At 35.4% G+C, this 14819-nt stretch overlaps 1 long non-coding RNA gene across 1 annotated transcript in view; it reads left to right on the top strand.

Moving 5' to 3' along the window:
- The first annotated feature begins 1514 nt into the window (after positions 1 to 1514).
- The window catches only part of LOC134537791 (uncharacterized), a 48183-nt gene continuing 34878 nt past the window's right edge, over positions 1515 to 14819 (top strand). The window contains exon 1 of the long non-coding RNA XR_010076041.1: positions 1515 to 1908. This is a non-coding gene — a long non-coding RNA (uncharacterized LOC134537791). The remainder of the gene's footprint in view (positions 1909 to 14819) is intronic.

Here is a 14819-nt window from a genome sequence, read left to right as displayed (position 1 = left end):
TTGCCAATATTTTTTTTTTCCTGTGGCATTGCAACAAAACAACACAGATATTTCCTTTACTTTGTTCCTCCAGTGCATTTTTCACTTTTATATGCCATTGTCCTGTTAGACCGAAGCTTTTAAAAAAAGGTGGTTTCATCAGCATTGATACTATTTTCTAATGAGTACGACTTAAACTACTCTCCAGCTTTTCTTCCTTCCACAGCTTTGCTGGCTCTGTGTCTGCAACTTTATCCTTCCCACACACAACCTTCCATGATACACCACGTCGTTCCCGGAAGCGGTGCAACCACCCTGAACTGGCTTGGAATTCTGATGTCCATAAGCAATGCAACCTGTTTAGCTTTAGCTTGTAACATTGGACCAGTTATGGAACATTTTTTTGACTACTGCTTTCAACCATTTGTTCGAAGTGTCTTTCAGACCTTGGTGATCTCCGGAACGAAGGCTTTTGCGGTTACAATCAAATAAAGATTATTCATACTTTTTTTCAATTTTTGCCTGGTCTTTAACAATCGTACTTACGGTCGTAGCCGCAATGCCATATCACTTTGCAACTGCGACTTGCTTTTTCCTTTGTCCAGTTCTCTGAGCATTTCCACTTTTTCCTTAAAAGCGTGAATTGCTTTCGTTCCTTTTTATCTCCAGGATGACTAATTTTTGTAGCACAAATACAATGAAGTGTTTAAAACACGTAACGTGAAAATAAATTAAAAACATTAAAGCTGGGTTTACGATTGATTTCCTTAAGAATTATAACTTAACATCGAGCACAAAATTAAGACAAAACTACATTTTCTAGTTTATGATTGACATAGAAGTCGTTAATTCTAACCAATCACAGCACAAAACACATGGGCTGTATCCGAATACTGGCCTAATGGATCCCTTAGCTAAGGGATCAACTAAAAGTGCATCGTAGTGGACGCGGCCATCTTTGTGTTGAATCCGAATTCTCACAAGGGATGCCGATGCATCCCTTCACGCATCCACTAATTCGAGATTTCTAGGGATGCGACACTCGCATCCACTAACGCGTCCCTACATCCATTAGCTTCGGAATCGGGTTTTATTTTGTTAGTGTATAATATTACTTCAGATTTTCAGCATAATATTTGTTTAAAACATTATAAGCGAAAGTGATAACTTAAACAGAGACAAATAAAGACGTTAATAAATATAATAAAAATACGAATTTAAACTTAAGTCTTAACGAAAAATATAAAATATAACCATTTCTGTTTAGTCTTAAGTCATCATATGGTTTGCACACGACCCGTCAAAATTCACACACGACAATCATAAACCATTATTACACTAGTTTACATAGAGTCATATGGTAAGTATACGACTAAGTCTTTAATTCTAAATTTTCAATCGTAAACCCACATTAACAAACACGGTATGGACTTAAAACTATACATTAGCGTGTCTCTTTCCTCTGAATTATTACTTTTCTCTCGAACTTCACTGTTTCGATGTATCGAATGGTGTGTTGTTCACGTCGCATATTTAGTACATTAATCTATGGTAGTGCGCTCAAACATGTGTTGGAAATGTTAGAGGTTAGGAATTACGTTGCGGTGGTTTGATTGGTTTCTGTTTGTTCTAACATTAATTATTTAGTTGGAAATTTATTTACCAGTTGTAGTAAATTTTGGAGTAGCAATGCCATGCTAGTAGTGAAATTTATACGTTATAATGTAAATTATGATACTTTAAACAAACTATTTTGCATTGAAAATATATGACTTCCGATGGAGATTAAAAAAAAAAAACGTTAAAGTGAAAAATATGTTATAATGTGGTACGTTTTACCGGTATTCTTCTGTACTTCAAAAAGGATTCGCTGAAGTCTTGGAGTGGTGATTTGAATATGTCTCCTAGGGGCTTATGGACCGACTACTAGTAAGTATTGATTACCTCAGATATACTCATGAAATTTCTTGCAAGCTGTTAAGATGGCAAGGGCTTCTTTTGATGCTGACTAGTTCAGTTGAGGTTTAGTCAGTGCTGTGGAAGCATACGATATCGGCTGATTTTCATGCATAAGCACTGATGCCATTGAATGACTGCTTGCATCTACGGTCAGAGTCAATGGTTTTATGTGATCGTAATACCTAAACACTGGTGGGGACCTGAGACATTGCCTTAGTTTCTCAAATGCAGTGTATTGTTCATTGCCCCAATGCCAAGCTACATGTTTTTCTCGAGATTCTGTTAAAATGGGGATGAATTGGAATGAATATGTTACCATGCAGAGAAATCTCGTAATTCTTGCACTGAGTAAGGCTTCTTGATTCGTTCAAAGGTTTCTACCTTTTCCGGGTCTGGTAATATCCCTGCACTTGACAGGATGTGTCCAAGGAACTTATCTTTTCTTGGTTAAATATGCATTTGCTGGGATTTAGTTTCAGCCCAGCATGCTTCAGTTTATCAATAACTTTTTCAGTACGGGCTTCTAACTTATTTTTGATAGAAGCATGGATTAAAATATCATCCATAGAACACTGTACCTTCAGTGTCTGTAAAATATGTGACTAATGATTTGCTGAAAGACTTAAGGAGCTGAGGCCAGTCCAAATGGCATGCGTTCACATGCATATCTTTCCCAAGGTGTAGCAAAAATCAGCTATTTTGATGTTCTGCTTGATACTTTTATTTGCCAAAAACCTTTTTTGCAGTCCAACAAAGTAAAGCATTTTACTCCTTTTAAATGCGTAGCAATTTTATTCAATTTTTGAAGAGGGAAGTTTTGCCTCCACAAGTTTTTATTGAAGTCGGATGGGTTGATACATAAGTGTTTGTAACTTGTCGTTTTCACGTATTACCACTATCGGTGAATTAGCTGGAGTGGGTTCTGTGATAGTCTCAATCATACCATTGGCTACCATGTTATCTAGTTCTTCCTTAACCTTATCTCTCATGGGATAAGGGACCTTTCTGGGTGAGTACACTTTAAGGTTAGGTTGTTCAACAAGGTCTATGTCATACTCAAAACCCTTTAAACATTCAGCACCATAAAACAAAGGATCCTGTGTGTCTATAATTTTGAGTCTTTGGATGAACTCTAGATTTTCACGAGTCCTCCTTTCCAGTTCACACTGATGCTCATTTTCAACCATCAAAAATTGACTAGGCTGAAGTTGGATTTATTCCAGATTTATTTTCCTTCCCCTCATTTCCCCCACCCGAAGATGTGGGCGGAGCCAAGCGGTACAGCACTGAACATACAAAATACAACACGTTCTTGTGTACAGCACTACACATACAAAATGCAACACGGAAATAAAAGAAATTGCGCAATGGTACAGTACTACACATACAAATTGCAACACTTTTTTGTACAGCACAACACATAAAATGTGCAATAGTGATTGAATACCCATATAAAATTCAACAAAACGTACAACACTACACATACAAAATGCAACAAGAAAAGAAATGCGAATACCTTTCAGAACATATAAAGTGCAACACTGCAATTGAGTTAACTCTTTTGTAGTTGTAAAGAAGTACAACCGAACCCAAACAAAATGCAGCATTAAAGGAAAAACATGAATGTACAGCATAAACATCTCTGTACAGTACCGTTTTTAATAAAGGTTGCAACAATAGAGCTGTTGGGCTCTTCTTTTGTGCGCATAGTCTGCTAATTCAAAAAAATTATAAATATGTGGTTCCACCGTACAGCACGTACCAAAGGCATCTGAATCAAAAAAATTACACCAATATGCAGTACTACAACATTCAAATATTTTTTTAACTTTAACTAAACGCTGTAAGGATAGAGCTGATATGTCATTCTTTTGTGCGTGTTGTCTGCTTCACCAAGAAATTACAGAATGCTTGGTACTCACCGTACAGCTCTATCAAAATCGTCTAAACCAAAATGATAACACAACTTTGAGCCGGGAAACAATTAATTTTATTTTTTTTCCCGTTTTAAAACAAGTTTGCAACAATAGAGCTGTTAGGCTCTTCTGTTGTGCGCATGGTCTGCTAATTCAAAAAAATTATAAATATGTGGTTCCACCGTACAGCACGTACCAAAGGCATCTGAATCAAAAAAATTACACCAATATGCAGTACTACAACATTCAAATATTTTTTTAACTTTAACTAAACGCTTTAAGGATAGAGCTGATATGTCATTCTTTTGTGCGTGTTGTGTGCTTCACAAAGATATTACAAAATGCTTGGAACTCACCGTACAGCTCTATCAAAATCCTCTAAACCAAAATGATAACACAACTTTGAGCCGGGAAACAATTCATTTTATTTTTTTTTCCGTTTTAAATAAGGTTGCAACAATAGAGCTGTTAGGCTCTTCTGTTGTGTGCATGGTCTGCTAATTCAAAAAAATTATAAATATGTGGTTCCACCGTACAGCACGTACCAAAGGCATCTGAATCAAAAAAATTACACCAATATGTAGTACTACAACAATCAAATATTTATTTAACTTTAACTAAACGCTGTAAGGATAGAGCTTATATGTCATTCTTTTGTGCGTGTTGTGTGCTTCACCAAGAAATTACAAAATGCTTGGTACTCACCGTACAGCACATACCAAAGGCATCTGAATCAAAAAAATTACACCAATATGCAGTACTACAATATTCAAATATTTATTTAACTTTAACTAAACGCTGTAAGGATAGAGTTGATATGTCATTCTTTTGTGCGTATTGTGTGCTTCACCAAGAAATTACAAAATGCTTGGTACTCACCGTACAGCACGTACCAAAGTCATCTGAATCAAAAAAATTACACCAATATGCAGTACAACAACATTCAAATATTTTTTTAACTATAACTAAACGCTGTAAGGATAGAGCTGATATGTCATTCTTTTGTGCGTATTGTGTGCTTCACCAAGAAATTACAAAATGCTTGGTACTCACCGTACAGCACGTACCAAAGGCATCTGAATTAAAAAAAATTACACCAATATGCAGTACTACAACAATCAAATATTTTTTTAACTTTAACTAAACGCTGTAAGGATAGAGCTGATATGTCATTCTTTTGTGCGTGTTGTCTGCTTCACCAAGAAATTACAGAATGCTTGGTACTCACCGTACTGCTCTATCAAAATCGTCTAAACCAAAATGATAACACAACTTTGAGCCGGGAAACAATTAATTTTATTTTTTTTTTCCCGTTTTAAAACAAGTTTGCAACAATAGAGCTGTTAGGCTCTTCTGTTATGCGCATGGTCTGCTAATTCAAAAAAAATTATAAATATGTGGTTCCACCGTACAGCACGTACCAAAGGCATCTGAATCAAAAAAATTACACCAATATGTAGTACTACAACAATCAAATATTTTTTTAACTTTAACTAAACGCTGTAAGGATAGAGCTGATATGTCATTCTTTTGTGCGTGTTGTGTGCTTCACAAAGATATTACAAAATGCTTGGAACTCACCGTACAGCTCTATCAAAATCCTCTAAACCAAAATGATAACACAACTTTGAGCCGGGAAACAATTCATTTTATTTTTTTTTTCCGTTTTAAATCAAGGTTGCAACATTAGAGCTGTTAGGCTCTTCTGTTGTGCGCATGGTCTGCTAATTCAAAAAAATTATAAATATGTGGTTCCACCGTACAGCACGTACCAAAGGCATATGAATAAAAAAAAAATTACACCAATATGCAGTACTACAACATTCAAATATTTTTTTAACTTTAACTAAACGCTGTAAGGATAGAGCTGATATGTCATTCTTTTGTGCGTATTGTGTGCTTCACCAAGAAATTACAAAATGCTTGGTACTCACCGTACAGCACGTACCAAAGGCATCTGAATCAAAAAATTACACCAAAATGCAGTACTAACACATTAAAATATTTTTTTAACTTTAACTTAACGCTGTAAGGATAGAGCTGATATGTCATCTTTTGTGCTTATTGTATGCTTCACCAAGAAATTACAAAATGCTTGGAACCCACCGTACAGCACGTACCAAAGGCATCTGAATCAATAAAATTACACCAATATGCAGTACTACAACAATCAAATATTTTTTTATCTTTAACTAAACGCTGTAAGGATAGAGCTGATATGTCATTCTTTTGTGCGTGTTGTGTGTTTCACCAAGAAATTACAGAATGCTTGGTACTTACCGTACAGCTCTATCAAAATCGTCTTAACCAAAATGATAACACAACTTTGAGCCGGAAAACAATTAATTTTATTTTTTTTCCCGTTTTAAATCAAGTTTGCAACAATAGAGCTGTTAGGCTCTTTTGTTGTGCGCATGGTCTGCTCATTCAAAAAAATTATAAATATGTGGTTCCACCGTACAGCACGTACCAAAGGCATCTGAATCAAAAAAATTACACCAATATGCAGTACTACAACATTCAAATATTTTTTTAACTTTAACTAAACGCTGTAAGGATAGAGCTGATATGTCATTCTTTTGTGCGTATTGTGTGCTTCACCAAGAAATAACAAAATGCTTGGTACTCACCGTACAGCCCGTACCAAAGGCATCTGAATCAAAAAAATTACACCAATATGTAGTACTACAACAATCAAATATTTTTTTTAACTTTAACTAAACGCTGTAAGGATAGAGCTGATATGTCATTCTTTTGTGCGTATTGTGTGCTTTACCAAGAAATAACAAAATGCTTGGTACTCACCGTACAGCCCGTACCAAAGGCATCTGAATCAAAAAAATTACACCAATATGCAGTACTACAACAATCAAATATTTTTTTTAACTTTAACTAAACGCTGTAAGGATAGTCGCTGCATGGCTAAAGCATGCAAGGACAAGATTCTCAAGGAGCATTCAGTATGTGAAATATTGATTATTATATGTACTGTTCCAGTGTTTGTGCAACAATATTTTTTATGTAGTCATCAATATACTACTCTCCTCTAAGGACAAAAAAGTGTAAAGTGTAAAAAAAGATGTAATACAGAGCAGCTTTTTGCCACGCGAGGAAGTTGGTGTAAAATGCACAATGTGTAACATGGGGGTTGTACTATAAATACCTAACTGGATATCCTTGAAATTCTAGTAGTGAATAGTTTGTACTTCCGTGAATGTGTTCAGTATGAGTGAGTTGTAAATTTTATTTTCAGTGAAACAAAAAGTTAACTATTTTTTTGGAAGACACTTATATTTACTTATTTATATGAGATTTAATTCTGAGAATAAATACCAGCACTCAAGTGTTACTTAATTCAAAGTTGTTGTTTCTTTGTAAGTGGGAAGAGGAGAATGGGCCTTGAATTCACATGATTTTATTATGATGTTTCACCTCTCGTCCCTTTAATTAGAAATTTTAGAACTAGTGTGCTCTAGCCTAAGGCTAAAAAAATGTAAGAACTAATTACCTACCGTTTTCGAGATAGAAATTTTTCGGTGTTTTTAAGAGGCAAAATGTTGTTTTAAATAAAAAAGTCAGCACTTTTGAGACACAAATCTGTGTCAATATGGTCATTACAAACTGCACTCAACTTTTAGTGTCATGTTTGGTGGGAATGTAAAATATTATTAGAAAATAATGTAAATTTGGCATGTAACAGTTGTCTGCTATGCAGTTATATTCTGTATACTACAAGACGAAAAAGTAATGCGAAGCAAGCACTGCACATGCACTACGAAAACATAATTGCATTTTTTTTATCTCTATCCGGAGAGATAAAAATAAATTTTAGTTTTATATTTTATCTGTGTAGAACAGAGAAAATGTGAGACTAAAAATATCCTACTGTGTATTGATTGACCCTGTATGTTATCACAATGGAAGAAAGGCATTGGCTGTAAAAACATCACCTGCAGTTGGTTATCACTGCTACTATGCTACCCTACACCCATTCCAAGCACCGTGAACGTATAATATCTGTGCTTAGCTTGGTATGCCTATGCTCCTATCTGCTACTATAGTAGCAGAAAGGAGCATAGGCATAGCAAGCTAAGCACAGATTATACATTCACGGTGCTTGGAATGGGTGTAGGGTAGCATGTGTTAATGTTTTGATCCACAATGCCAACACGCCCGGTGCACGTGGACTTATTCACCCTACGTGCTTTATTCATTTTCAGCCTTAAGTTTTACTTCTGTGCTCAGTCAATTCACACATTTAAATACTCTTAGTTTGTTTGCTTACCAGATGAATAGAGAGGGGCTGAAATGCCATTTTGTCTTTACTCGCGTAAATTGTATTACTCTTGTTAGTAAGTTATAAATGATTTCGTATGTTTTAATATTTTCTCATGCCAAAATTTAAAAAATACGACCACCAAAAATTCCTATCCATATGTATTGTTAATGCACTAAGACAATATGGAACTTTGTACACATGTAGAAATAATTTCAGACTGAATTAATTTATAAATTTTTGTATTTAAAGGAAATCACGTTTCCATGATGACATGTCTGCAGCAAGTGAAAGCAAGCTTACTTGAAAATGTAAATATAAAAAGGGTTAAAAATTGTGCATATGAGCATATATGTAAATATGTGACAATATAAAATAAAATAAATTGCAATCTTACAACTTAATGATAGAATGTTCAATTAATGATGTTCTTCTTTGTATGTACCACATTTGAATGGGCCCTTTTGTAAAACCATAACAAAAACAAATTTGAACTTGACCCATTCCTACTTTTAACAAATTTGCAATCCATATATACCTTGACAATTAATGAACCAAATTTGTAGCTGTAAGCAGTACAATACCAGTGAAAACCTGATGTAAAGAACGACATATAGGCTCTATCCTTACAGCGTTTAGTTAAAGTTAAAAAAATATTTGAATGTTGTAGTACTGCATATTGGTGTAATTTTTTTGATTCAGATGCCTTTGGTACGTGCTGTACGGTGGAACCACATATTTATAATTTTTTTGAATTAGCAGACCATGCGCACAACAGAAGAGCCTAACAGCTCTATTGTTGCAACCTTAATTTAAAACGGGAAAACAAATAAAATTAATTGTTTCCCGGCTCAAAGTTGTGTTATCATTTTGGTTTAGACGATTTTGATAGAGGTGTACGGTGAGTACCAAGCATTTTGTAATATCTTTGTGTAGCACACAACACGCACAAAAGAATGACATATCAGCTCTATCCTTACAGCGTTTAGTTAAAGTTAAAAAAAAATATTTGAATGTTGTAGTACTGCATTTTATTGTAATTATTTTGATACAGATGCCTTTGGTACGTGCTGTACGGTGGGTTCCAAGCATTTTGTAATTTCTTGGTGAAGCACACAATACGCACAAAAGAATGACGTATCAGCTCTATCCTTACAGCGTTTAGTTAAAGTTAAAAAAATATTTGAATGTTGTAGTACTGCATATTGGTGTAATTTTTTTGATTCAGATGCCTTTGGTACGTGCTGTACGGTGGAACCACATATTTATAATTTTTTTGAATTAGCAGACCATGCGCACAACAGAAGAGCCTAACAGCTCTATTGTTGCAACCTTGATTTAAAACGGGGAAAAAAAATAAAATTAATTGTTTCCCGGCTCAAAGTTGTGTTACCATTTTGGTTTAGACGATTTTGATAGAGCTGTACGGTGAGTTCCAAGCATTTTGTAATATCTTTGTGAAGCACACAACACGCACAAAAGAATGACATATCAGCTCTATCCTTACAGCGTTTAGTTAAAGTTAAAAAAAATATTTGATTGTTGTAGTACTCCATATTGGTGTAATTTTTTTGATTCAGATGCCTTTGGTACGTGCTGTACGGTGAGTACCAAGCATTTTGTAATTTCTTGGTGAAGCACACAACACGCACAAAAGAATGACATATCAGCTCTATCCTTACAGCGTTTAGTTAAAGTTAAAAAAATATTTGAATGTTGTAGTACTGCATATTGGTGTAATTTTTTTGATTCAGATGCCTTTGGTACGTGCTGTACGGTGAGTACCAAGCATTTTGTAATTTCTTGGTGAAGCACACAACACGCACAAAAGAATGACATATCAGCTCTATCCTTACAGCGTTTAGTTAAAGTTAAAAAAATATTTGAATGTTGTAGTACTGCATATTGGTGTAATTTTTTTGATTCTAATGCCTTTGGTACGTGCTGTACGGTGAGTACCAAGCATTTTGTAATTTCTTGGTGAAGCACACAATACGCACAAAAGAATGACATATCAGCTCTATCCTTACAGCGTTTAGTTAAAGTTAAAAAAATATTTGAATGTTGTAGTACTGCATATTGGTAAATTTTTTTGATTCAGATGCCTTTGGTACGTGCTGTACGTTGAGTACCAAGTATTTTGTAATTTCTTGGTGAAGCACACAATACGCACAAAAGAATGACATATCAGCTCTATCCTTACAGCGTTTAGTTAAAGTTAAAAAAATATTTGAATGTTGTAGTACTGCATATTGGTGTAATTTTTTTGATTCAGATGCCTTTGGTACGTGCTGTACGGTGAGTACCAAGAATTTTGTAATTTCTTGGTGAAGCACACAACACGCACAAAAGAATGACATATCAGCTCTATCCTTACAGCGTTTAGTTAAAGTTAAAAAAAATATTTGATTGTTGTAGTACTGCATATTGGTATAATGTTTTTGATTCAGATGCCTTTGGTACGGGCTGTACGGTGAGTACCAAGCATTTTGTTATTTCTTGGTGAAGCACACAATACGCACAAAAGAATGTCATATCAGCTCTATCCTTACAGCGTTTAGTTAAAGTTAAAAAAATATTTGAATGTTGTAGTACTGCATATTGGTGTAATTTTTTTGATTCAGATGCCTTTGGTACGTGCTGTACGGTGGAACCACATATTTATAATTTTTTTGAATTAGCAGACCATGCGCACAAAAGGAGAGCCCAACAGCTCTATTGTTGCAACCTTTATTAATAACGGTACTGTACAGAGATGTTTATGCTGTACATAATTTTTTTCCTTTAATGTTACATTTTGTTTGGGTTCGGTTGTACTTCTTTACAACTACAAAAGAGTTAACTCAATTGCAGTGTTGCACTTTATATGTTCTGAAAGGTATTCGCATTTATTTTCTTGTTGCATTTTGTATGTGTAGTGTTGTACGTTTTGTTGAATTTTATATGGGTAGTCAAGCACTTGTTGCACATATTATGTGTTTTGCTGTACAAAAAAGTGTTGCATTTTCTATGTGTAGTACTGTACCTTTGCGCAATTTCTTTTATTTCCGTGTTGCATTTTGTATGTGTAGTGCTGTACACAAGAACGTTTTGTATTTTGTATGTTCAGTGCTGTACCGCTTGGCTCCGCCCACATCTTCGGGTGGGGGAAATGAGGGGAAGGAAAATAAATCTGGAATAAATCCAACTTCAGCCTAGTAAAAATTGCACTATAGCCACTTTGTTTCTGTTAGTTACTACTCGTAACTTGTTTCACCGAGTACTGGTACAGAATCTTTGCTGAATGACACTAGATATTTTGTTTTGGCTGGAAAGACTTTTGCTTACATTTGTCTATGATTAAGGTCATTAGGATATTGCACTGTGCACCAGTATCCAATTTAAAACTAGCTGTATGATTTGTAGGTAATGTTAGAGTTTCCATTCAAATGAGTTCATTATTAGCTTTAGACAGGGTGGAAACCAGAAAATGCTCATCAGACTCCCCTTCAGTAGTTTGCGTGGAGAGAATGAATGAGTCATTGCATTCACTTGCCATGCCCTACATTTATGTGCAAAATGTCTTTGTTTTCTAGGTAAATATGTAGTTGAGCGGTATTTGCGAAAAAAAAATGTTAAAAATCCGAAAATACCTTTATTAGATGCTCTTCAACTACCTCTTTTCATTAAAAGCGGCGGAGGTACGAAATTCCAAATACTTTAGGAGATATTGAATTTTTAAATTTCATCATATGTAGTTCAGCGGTATTTCCGAAAATTTTTTTTTAAAAATCCGAAAATACCTTTGTTATATGCTCTTCAACTTCCTCTTTTCATTAAATGCGGCGGAGATAAGAAATTCCAAATACTTTAGGAGATATTGCCGTTCTTATTTTGCTATACAAGACCTGTGTAATCATTGAACTGTCGCAATATTTTTTATTGCCATGTGTTTGTGAATGCCTAATTAATGAAAATGGTCGATTAGGTCAGGTCAGTTACATTATAAATACTTTGAAACTAAGCATACATTAAAAATAATATGAATTAATTTCAATGGTTCTTTAGTTTTAAAGTATTTATAATGTAACTGACCTGACCTAACAAACCGGGACAAAGGATGAACAGTAACAACTCACGTAAAATTTTTTGTTACTTATTACTTGCGCAACAATAACAAATAAGACTTTAAATTAGAAACGTCAAAAACTCACCTAAGTTGTTTAAAACACAGTTTTAAACAATAAATGAACTAAATAATCACGTATTGGTTCATTAGAATTCTGGCCTATCACGAACAATCACGTGACATGATTATCCAATAAAAAAATAGACACTCGTAAACAAGAAACAATGTTGAAAGCCACATGAATGCACTGGTATTGTGATGAAATTAAAAATTTGATATCTCCTAAAGTATTTGGAATTTTTTATCTTCACTGCTTTTAATGAAAAGAGGAAGTTGAAGAGCATATAATAAAGGTATTTTCGGATTTTTAACATTTTTTTTCGCAAATATCGCTGAACTACATATGATGAAATTTAAACATTCGATATCTCCTAAAGTATTTGGAATTTCTTACCTCCGCCGCTTTTAATGAAAAGAGGAAGTTAAAGAGCATAGAATAAAAGTATTTTCGAATTTTTAACATTTTTTTTCGCAAATACCGCCCAACTACATATTTACCGTTTTCCACACTTTCTGCAAGATGATTTCCGAATGCAGGACAAGATTTTGGCGGGTGGGTAAATCCACACCTGTAGCAGTCAATGGTGTTCTGCTAGAGATGATTGTTTCTTTACCCTTTGTAATCCTATACCCACTTGTTCTAAGCGAAATGCATCAATATTTGCTGAATGTCTTGCCATCATAGTACTCAGTTGTTGTTTTGTGAGTTCCGTTGCTCTGCAGATATTCACGACTTGATCAAATGTCAGTTTCTCTTCTGCCAGGAGGATTTCCAGCACTTTGTCACTAACTACACGCACAGCGATTTTGTCACATAGGAAACTGTCGTATCAGTCTCAGAAAGCACATTTTTTCCCCCTTGGTTAATGATTTTTATAAGAAAATCATCGAAAGGGGCTTTCCGCTTGCATGATTTCATTGAAGATGTATCTGTCATAGGTTATGTTGGCCTTGGGTGTAAAGTATGCATTAAATTTTTCCTTTAATAACCAGAATGTCCTTTTCTTCATCACTGTTCAGAGAAAATGTGTTGTTAATATTTGCAGCATCCTGTCCAATGATAGTCATGAATGTAGCAACTTGTATTTTAGGACTTTTCTTCATCAGGTTAGTAGCTACGTACTGAATACCATTTGAAAAGTTGAATCCACGATTTCCAGGCGATAGCTATACCCCGTTCAGTTATTACTAACTGTTTGGGAGGCTTTAGACTCATTCCCGATTCCGTGGCCATTATAACATATGATAACAACACTTGTTTAATCAGTTGGTTCTTATAACATCAGTTGGTCCCGGGTTTTAGCACTATGTTATTTGTTTTACTAACACTTTTTTAACATTACATTGTTAATGGACACTTGTTATAAAACCATTTGTAACCTTTGAAAGTCGCTACCACATTATGATCGCCATCTTGACTACTGCTATTTACCAGCCTTCATGCTGCCTATCATCTGCAGTGGTGCCAACCTACATCCATGACAACAGCTTTTGTAGATAATCCCTGGGGCCAGCACTTTCAGAATGACTGATGTGCTTGCTGAATGAGTTGCCATCGAGACAAAGATTCAACTTGTAGCGTAACAGATCTGGTTCCGGCACCAGTCCAGGAGGACCAAGACTGGAAAGGGACATGGTATTGAGGCAGACATGTTGTTTGGATTGTTGGATAGAGGTCATGAGTTGAGAATGCCCTCCACTTGTCATGAGGATATACAGCTCTTCTTAGGTGAGTACCTGAGCATGTACACTCTTCATGGAAGAGATTTAACAGATTTTACACCTGCCTCCTGCAGGCCACCTAAGTAGGGGCTGATGGATGTTCCCTTTTTTCTTACTACAAAGTCTGAAACTTAATATATGTGTTAACAGCAGACAGAGTTTTCTTACTGTGGACACCGGAGCATCAGAATCTATAGTTTACAAAGACTTCTTAAGTGGGGAACAGCAGAGAAGAACATCTTTCTTACACAGACTTTAAACAGTAATAGGGGACATTTCACTTGTGCACAGACAGCTAGATTTAGAGGCTATGATTGGAACTTGTACATTTCCATGGACATTACTGACAGTTCAAACCAGTGACTGAGCAAAGGAGTCATGAGTACCCTTACTTGACATTAAGGCTTTGAGTCCATTCAACAGGCGACTGGCACCAACAAAGTTAGTCCCACAATCTCTGTGCATGTTAGAGCATTTTTCCCAATGGGACAAGAAACTGTGAAAGGCAGCTGTGAAAGCTTCTGTTGTAAGGTCAGAGGCCAGCTCCAAGTGGATTGCCTTGGTGGCAAAGCATCCAAATACACACATGTATTTGGACTTTCTGAAGTCAGTACATGGTTTCTTGAAGGTTCCAGCATACTTGACTACAGCCTTGAGAAATGGTTTAGCTTGCCTGACATGATCAGCTGGGAGATTGCCCATGTTTGGGTTTAGTGGCACATAAGGCGAGCTCGAAAGCATAACACAACTTTTATTCAGCTGATGTCGAATGATGCTTCAAGCACCCACAATCCAGAAG

This window comes from Bacillus rossius, chromosome 12, assembly GCF_032445375.1.
Source record: "Bacillus rossius redtenbacheri isolate Brsri chromosome 12, Brsri_v3, whole genome shotgun sequence".
Taxonomy (NCBI): Eukaryota; Metazoa; Arthropoda; class Insecta; order Phasmatodea; family Bacillidae; genus Bacillus; species Bacillus rossius.
The sequence above is the reverse complement of the archived record's forward strand: the minus strand, read 5'-3'. Positions and strand labels throughout refer to the sequence as shown.